This window comes from Notolepis coatsorum (assembly GCF_963971535.1).
Source record: "Notolepis coatsorum genome assembly, contig: SCAFFOLD_1783, whole genome shotgun sequence".
NCBI lineage: Eukaryota > Metazoa > Chordata > Actinopteri > Aulopiformes > Paralepididae > Notolepis > Notolepis coatsorum.
The window spans coordinates 28,116-36,563 of NW_028170876.1; the positions used below are offsets into that span (position 1 = coordinate 28,116).

Here is an 8,448-nt window from a genome sequence, read left to right on the forward strand (position 1 = left end):
CTGGTCTGTGCATCCCCTTAACAATTGTGTGTATTGAGCTGTACTGTATTGTACTCATTCTGCAATCTGTTAATGACATTTACATATCTGTAGATACTATATCTATATCTGTACATCCCTTACCTACTCTTACTAGTTACGCTGCTGGCCAGTATGACTTACTACCATATAGTGTCTTTATACCTGTATCACTGTACATATTAATACTATCTATATCTGTACATATCTCTTACCTACTCTTACTAGTTACACTGCTGGTCAGTATGACTTACTACCATAGTGTCTTTATACCTGTATCACTGTACATATTAATACTATATCTCTTACCTACTCTTACTAGTTACACTGCTGGTCAGTATGACTTACTAGTTACTACCATAGTGTCTTTATACCTGTATCACTGTACATATTAATACTATAACTATATCTGTTGTGAAGGATCAGATTAAACCGAATATATATATTTATTTATGGATATATATTTAATAGTATTTGTATATCGTTTGATATCCCTTGTATATTCCTTGTACATATACACTGAATATCCCTTTAGTCTACTAACAGCCCATAATAGTTTCATTCTACCATTGGACAAGAACCTGGCGCCAGCAGCCAAGCCCCTTGGTTCAAGTTCAATCGTGCCGACGAACATGTCGTTACAAGCCCGGTTCCGCGTAGGAATACGTCTGGCGAAATACGAATGGTACTATTTGTTCACAGCGCATATATATATGGCGCAAGTAAAGTAGAACTTTCTTTTAGTCCATTAGTCCTTTACCCTCCAACCTAGTAACAGACGTGAAGCCTCACCCACGACCCACGTGTGGTGCAGTATGGCCTACTTGGCCTCAGAATAGGCATTGAGACATCGTGTGGATTAATAGTTGAATTGTCATAGTTTGGCACTATACCGTCGAGTGGGACGTATTTCTATTAAGTTAATAATAGTCTATTATGTATGGTGCATCGTTCGGTTAGAGTTATAAAGTGAGCAGTACCCCCATCGTTCCTGGCGTTATCTAGAGTCTTAACCAGGCTGGGCAGACCACGTGTGGTGCTTTCATCCGAGGAGTTCTGGGCCAGGACGAGTGGACCTGTACATTGGATTACTTTACCCGGACGACGGCGAGCCCTACACGGCTTGGATTATCTACTTGCTTTGGGTGCTTTGATTATGCCATGGATAACAGCCAACACTGCTGAGTGTTGGAACTACCCCCCGAGAGGAGTCCAGGTGAGACGGCGCTCTACCCCGAGTGAGGTCGCCTCACGTCTCTTCGTTGTGGACCGGCAGCTACCGTCTACAAGAGGGCCCAGCTGTATTCATCTGTGGACCGAGGTTCTGTGGGCACCGTGTTCAGCACTCTGAATTCTCCCAAGAAATCGTTGGCCAGATGGGATATCGCCAGCGGCTCTCCTAACCCCCCCCCCCTACTGACTTACAACCAGCGGGACCCCCCTTTAGTGTATCCAGCTATAATCATTTAAGTACCATCGCTATAGTTCCCTAAAGAACCAGGTTGTATACTTGCTCCCTGCGTAACCAGAGATTGGACATTCAATGTTGATTTGCCTACGAATACTCATTTGCCTTACAAGTGCATTCAAATCATAAATGTCATTAAGTGAACGTTGTATATACCCTTTGCTATATAAAATATTCGATTTATACATTTGTGTGGACTTCGTTTCATCAGGTGGGAAAGTGTTCATCATATCTATATCATGTACTTTGTGGCCAGTAGTTAAAGTACATACTCGGTAGTGGTTTAATGATACCATACTTATCAATACAGTCAGGGAATTGTACCCCTCAGTTACAATATCTGTACATATCTCTTACCTACTCTTACTAGTTACACTGCTGGCCAGTATGACTTACTACCATAGTGTCTTTATACCTGTATCACTGTACATATTAATACTATATCTATATCTGTACATATCTCTTACCTACTCTTACTAGTTACACTGCTGGTCAGTATGACTTACTACCATAGTGTCTTTATACCTGTATCACTGTACATATTAATACTATATCTATATCTGCACATATCTCTTACCTACTCTTACTAGTTACACTGCTGGTCAGTATGACTTACTACCATAGTGTCTTTATACCTGTATCACTGTACATATTAATACTATATCTATATCTGTACATATCTCTTACTAGGGACACTGTACATTGGAATACTGACATACATTTGCCATGGAAACTGTACATTGGAGGAGGTTGGGTAGGTGGGGTGGGGTTGGGTGGGGCTGTACATTGGAATACTGACAAAGCCATGCTTGGTCTTTATTGTACAACTGGGTTAGGACATTTGTAGGGGCCAGTTTTGAATTGCAGTCTCCCGTAGGTGTTCTTTGAGAGTGTTTTTGAAGGTGGGTAGTGATTTACATTCCTTTACAGCTTTGGGTAGGGCGTTCCACATTGTTGTGGCATAATTGCGAAACGTGTTTAGTCCCTTGTTTGAGCCGAATCTGGGTTTTACATGATTTGTGGAGCTCCCTCTGGTGTTGTGATCGTGGTATTCACTGACCTTTGGGAAGTATTTTGACATGTACATGGGTACCTTGGTCGTGTAGTGTATCTTGTAGACCAGGCCCATTGCAAGTTGCTGTACTCTGTTGTCTACTCTAAGCCATCCTAGGTTGGCAAAGTGTGCAGGGGTGAGGTGGGTTCTAGGAGTCAGGTCAAGCAGTAGTCTGACTAGTTTGTTTTGAGATGTTTGTAATTTGGTTTTTAGTGCATTTGAGGTGCTTTGGTACCATGAGGTGCAAGCATAGTCGTAGTACCCTTGAATGAGTGCTCCTGCCAGAGTCTTCAGGGTATTCTTGTTTACCAGGGAGGAGATCCGGTACAAGAATCGAGTTCGTTGATTGACTTTTTTTATTACATTGGATGCCATTTTGTCACATCTGGACATTAATAAATACAAAAGTGTATTGTTATTGTTGTCATGTATTGTTGTCATGAACTGAATAGATTCCAGAAGTCATAATCCACTTAGTCCTGCTCCCAAAACTATTTTGAATATGTTGTAAAATAAATGCAACTACTGCAGAAGTAGGAATATCATTAGAATACAGTACAGTATGTATTACTATCTACTACTACAGTACTACCTATGCTGCTATGTCTATACTACTATGTATCACAAACAGTACTGTATTTGCAAATCTGGTATGTCATAAATGTATAGATGTAGCAGTACTGTCTATCTGTATGTCGTGTATGTCATATATGTTACGATGAATTGAAAATGGGGGACCCTGATGTAAACAACCAGTATGGCCACTACAATACTGTAACAAAAATGAGCAGAAGTATTTCAATTATTAGACGGAATGCCTATTTTTTAACAGACACAGCTACTGTACCAAGCAAGTCATACAATCACTAGTTTTGTCACATCTGGACTACTGTCCAGCAATCTAAAAAATAGTAAGATAAAATAGACAGAGTAAAATAGTGCAGTGCAATAAAATAGTAGAATAGAATAGATACAACTTATTTTTTTACAATGAGAATTTTATTACCATTGCAGAATGGGTAAACTACAGTCAATACACACAATTGTTAAGGGGATGCAGACCAGAGAAAGACGTTTGTACATTGCAAAGTTCATCCTTCCTCTGCAGAGTTCAAATAAAGCTGACTTGACCTGACTTGAAAAAAACAGTGTTGAGACAACCCCCCCCCCCCCCCCACCATCAATGTACAGCCCCCCACCCCACCTACCCACCTATTAACACCTCATCAAGGAGAGGGGGCAGGGAGGTGTCAAATTCCTGTGACAAAATGGCATCCAATGTAATATATTCCATAGTATATTCCACTACAATGGGTACAATACTGACCAGAGAAAGACTTTCGTCTTGTTTACATCTACTATTTTTATTATTGTCTATTTAAAACTTAAAAAAAGGGGTGAAACGATACAGCATTCACTTTACGGCCTATAGGGATATTTTATTTCAATTCTCTGTTAGAAAAGAGAAATATTAAGCCCTACAGAGTGAATGATGATCCACATCATCCTTGGGTGGCCTTAGATGGCACGGGAAAGGTGGTTGCAGGTCACTGTGACTGTATGGCAGGGTGAGTTATACAAAATAATATTTTTTAAATAAAAAATAAATAATAAAAAGAATGTTGCCACAAATTTACCAGTGTTACCCACCCAACAGGAGCAACAGGCGGCCAGCAGCACAAGCACTCCAGTCTACTGCTTGTGTAAAACAACAACAGAATCAGAGAGCATGGTTGGCTGTGACACCTGTGATGACTGGTTCCATCCCAGGTGTCTAAACCTCAAAAGGCTACCGAAAAGCAAGACATGGTATTGCCCGGAGTGCAGAAAAAAGAAAAAGAAGTCTAACCCTAACTAAGTTGCTGTACTCTGTCGTCTACTCTAAGCCATCCTATATTGTCAAAGTGGGCAGGGGTGAGGTGCGTTCTAGGAGTAAGGTCAAGCAGTAGTCTGACCAGTTTGTTTTGTGATGTTTGTAATTTAGTTTTTAGCCCTTTTGAAGTTTTATGTTATGGCTTCCTTCTTGGAGAAAATGTAGGTCTGCCAATGCTGCTGTTATGCATATGTTATGCATTGTTGTGCATGTTGAAACTTGAAATAGCACTTTTGTATTTTTGTATATAAAAAAAATAAGCATTTTTTACATGCATTGTTGTGCATGTTGAAATTGTAGGCCTGCCAATGCTGCTGTTATGCATATGTTATGCATGTTTAAACTTGAAATAGCACTTTTGTATTTTTGTATATAAAAAAAATAAGCATTTTTTACATGCATTGTTGTGCATGTTGAAATTGTAGGCCTGCCAATGCTGCTGTTATGCATATGTTATGCATGTTTAAACTTGAAATAGCACTTTTGTATTTTTGTATCTAAAAAAAATAACAATTTTTTACATGCATTGTTGTGAAATAGCACTCAGTCACAGAAAGTTAATGTGACAATACATTTTTTGTATTTTTGTATCTAAAAAAAAGCAATAGCAGAAGTTAGTTTTGCATTTTCTTTACTTGCATTGTTGTGCATGCTGAAATAGCACTCACAGATAAAACTGCAATAGAAGAACAGAACATTTCATTCTTATTTGTATATTTGAACAATAAAGCAAGGTTATTCTTTCAAAATTATGTTTGCTATAGTTGTTGTGCCCCTGGTATGTGGTTGACAAACATTGACATTGACAAACATATTTACAATTAGCATTTTATAAAGTAGAACTGTAATGTGTACTTTCTCAGTCAGTGCTAAGTGCAGTCATCTTATGCAGCATCACTTTTCACATCAAAACAAAAGTAGAACTGTAATGTGAGACGGGGAAACTTTGTTTTGAATACTGGGGGGATGGTTGAGAATATTTGGTCCCTGCACTGCCATTTAATCAAGAAGTCAAGCTTGACGTACATCAGGTCTATCCAGGTCCAGAACACTTTGATGACTGTTGCCTTTGACACACCTCTGATGTGGGAAATGAGGTCAAAGGACATGTCGTGACGCAGTTTGACAAGGGTGATAAATAGCTGATCTATGGGTGAGATTATGGTGCTCCTTGTCTTCTCTGTGTGACAGTAAGAAAACAGATGTCCACAGATGAAGCGGTCAAGGAGCTTGACTCGACCTTGGTTCTCTGTTGGTCACCATCCTCCTTGGCTGCATCCCTCTCCTCTCTGAGAGACTGCATCTCGTCAAACAGAGACTGCTCAGTGATGGGAGGTGTGGCTGCTTCCTCAACTTGGGCTGCTGCCTCAACTTGGATGTCTTGGCTGCAACGTTTAGTCCTCTTGTGGGGAGTCACTTTAAATGAAATAAAAACCATACTAATAAGAAACTGCAATTTAGGAACCCATTGATTTTGGCACATAACTGAAAACTAGATGATATCACTTACGATGGTATGAAGAGGAGTTCCTTTTTGCACGCCGCTCATGGCGACTGATGTTCGTTGACGTAGATGGTGTAGACTGTGATGTTGAAGGGAATACAGATGGAATGTAGTCTGGGTGTGTTTGGTCATTGACCTTTGCACCTGAATGAATGAATGAATGAATGAATGAATGAATGAATGAATGAATGAATGAATGAATGAATGAATGAATGAAAACGTTATTAACAGATTGCAGAATGGATACAATACAGTACGGCTCAATACACACAATTGTTAAGGGGATGCAGACCAGAGAGACTTTCGTCTTGTTTACATCAGGGTCCCCCATTTTCAATTCATAGTGACATTTGTGACATACTCAACATACATGACATCATGACATTTATGGCATAGGGACATACATGACATACAGGTATATAGTACTGTTACATTTGTGACATAATATGATATGCAAATATACAGTACTGTTACCCCATAGATCCTGACAGAGTATATACATATGACATGTATATTACAAGCAATACGACTATTCAATAACAAGTCCTTAGAGCAAGGACAACAACACTGAATGTGATTGATAAATAGTATACTAGTAACATATAAAAATGAAAAAGGCATGTAGGCTACACTGAGAATGGACTATTATGGGGAAGTAGCTAGCAGAGACTGCTAGCTAATCAATCAATCAATCAGCTAGCAGCTAACATCTGCTGTTTACAGCCTCACAGCCAATACAACTTAATTTACTATATAAATATGTGTTCCTTATTCTCACCTGTTATGAAATGGGTAGAGCAGACATACGTAGAATTTGACTTGGGGGACCAGGGTCTGCTTTTGCACGCCGCTCATGGCGACTGATGTTCGTTGACGTAGATGGTGTAGACTGTGATGTTGAAGGGAATACAGATGGAATGTAGTCTGGGTGTGTTTGGTCGTTGACCTTTGCACCTGAATGAATGAATGAATGAATGAATGAATGAATGAATGAATGAATGAAAACGTTATTAACAGATTGCAGAATGGATACAATACAGTACGGCTCAATACACACAATTGTTAAGGGGATGCAGACCAGAGAGACTTTCGTCTTGTTTACATCAGGGTCCCCCATTTTCAATTCATAGTGACATTTGTGACATACTCAACATACATGACATCATGACATTTATGGCATAGGGACATACATGACATACAGGTATATAGTACTGTTACATTTGTGACATAATATGATATGCAAATATACAGTACTGTTACCCCATAGATCCTGACAGAGAGTATATACATATGACATGTATATTACAAGCAATACGACTATTCAATAACAAGTCCTTAGAGCAAGGACAACAACACTGAATGTGATTGATAAATAGTATACTAGTAACATATAAAAATGAAAAAGGCATGTAGGCTACACTGAGAATGGACTATTATGGGGAAGTAGCGCTAGCTAATCAATCAATCAGCTAGCAGCTAACATCTGCTGTTTACAGCCTCACAGCCAATACAACTTAATTTACTATATAAATATGTGTTCCTTATTCTCACCTGTTATGAAATGGGTAGAGCAGACATACGTAGAATTTGACTTGGGGGACCAGGGTCTGCTTTGGTCGACTCTCCCGTCTGCTCTACCCAGTCAAAGGAAGTTGACTTCGAGAATATACAGTACTGTTTACAGTATGTGTACAAGGGAAGACTACTCGAAATGTGTTGTTTTCTTTGTGCATTAAGCCAGTCAATTTGCTCTTTGTATGGGATTATAACGGAGTTGTTCTTGTTTGTGTGCTCCCCTCGCATTTGACGATCAATTGGACTTGAAAACAGCAGTGACCACCACTCGTTAGATCATATGAAACAGTAGCCCCTGTCACGTCACGTAAGCGGCAGATAAAACAGTGAAGATCAGATCATTTGACTTACCACTTAATCCAACGTTCATTCCCCACAAGCGTCTCCGGTGACCCGAACACCAGCCAGTATTTACCCTGGTCGATTTGGTCGTCCACTCCTGCACTGTTCCCGGCACACGCTGCCGATTAAGGGCACGTACTTGGTCCTCAATAATGGACATTAGTGGACAAACCACTAAAACAATGGGGTTTACGTGCCATTTGGAATAGCCATAGGTCTTTGCTGTAGCCGGTATTTTTGTATTTCCGATTCACATTTAGGAGGCATAGCAAGTTCGGTTGTCTCGAAGGAAGGATATAATTCCAACTTGACTTTGACTTTGCGCCTCCTGGCGGCACAAAACAGAAACCGCACCCACCCTAATAAAACCATTTGACGAGAGCCGTTAACGGGCGGCAGAGGGCGTTGAAACGGCGGTAGGAGGGACCTCAATTTGCAATGCTGTAACTGTATGCAGCCTGTGAGCTGATAATGTTGAGCCTCTTCTTCACACCTCAACTCTCCCATTCGCTCTGCTTTTCTTCGTCACGTGTGTGTGTTTGTCCTCATTTGCTCCCCTCCTCCCTTTCTTTCTTTCTTTCTTTCTTTCTTTCTTTCTTTCTTTCTTTCTTTCT

The 8,448-nt window shown here is 40.0% G+C and overlaps 1 long non-coding RNA gene across 2 annotated transcripts; it reads right to left on the bottom strand.

The window, feature by feature from the left end:
• Positions 1 to 5,632: 5,632 nt before the first annotated feature.
• On the bottom strand, positions 5,633 to 7,866 carry LOC311248404. Of its 2 annotated transcripts, none has more exons than XR_014620945.1 (3): positions 7,844 to 7,866; positions 5,924 to 6,061; positions 5,633 to 5,829 (listed from the first exon to the last, which is right to left on the bottom strand). It is a non-coding gene; the product is annotated as an uncharacterized lncRNA (long non-coding RNA). The 2 variants fall into 2 exon arrangements; XR_014620946.1 differs by lacking the exon at positions 7,844 to 7,866 and adding an exon at positions 6,696 to 6,830.
• Positions 7,867 to 8,448: the final 582 nt, after the last annotated feature.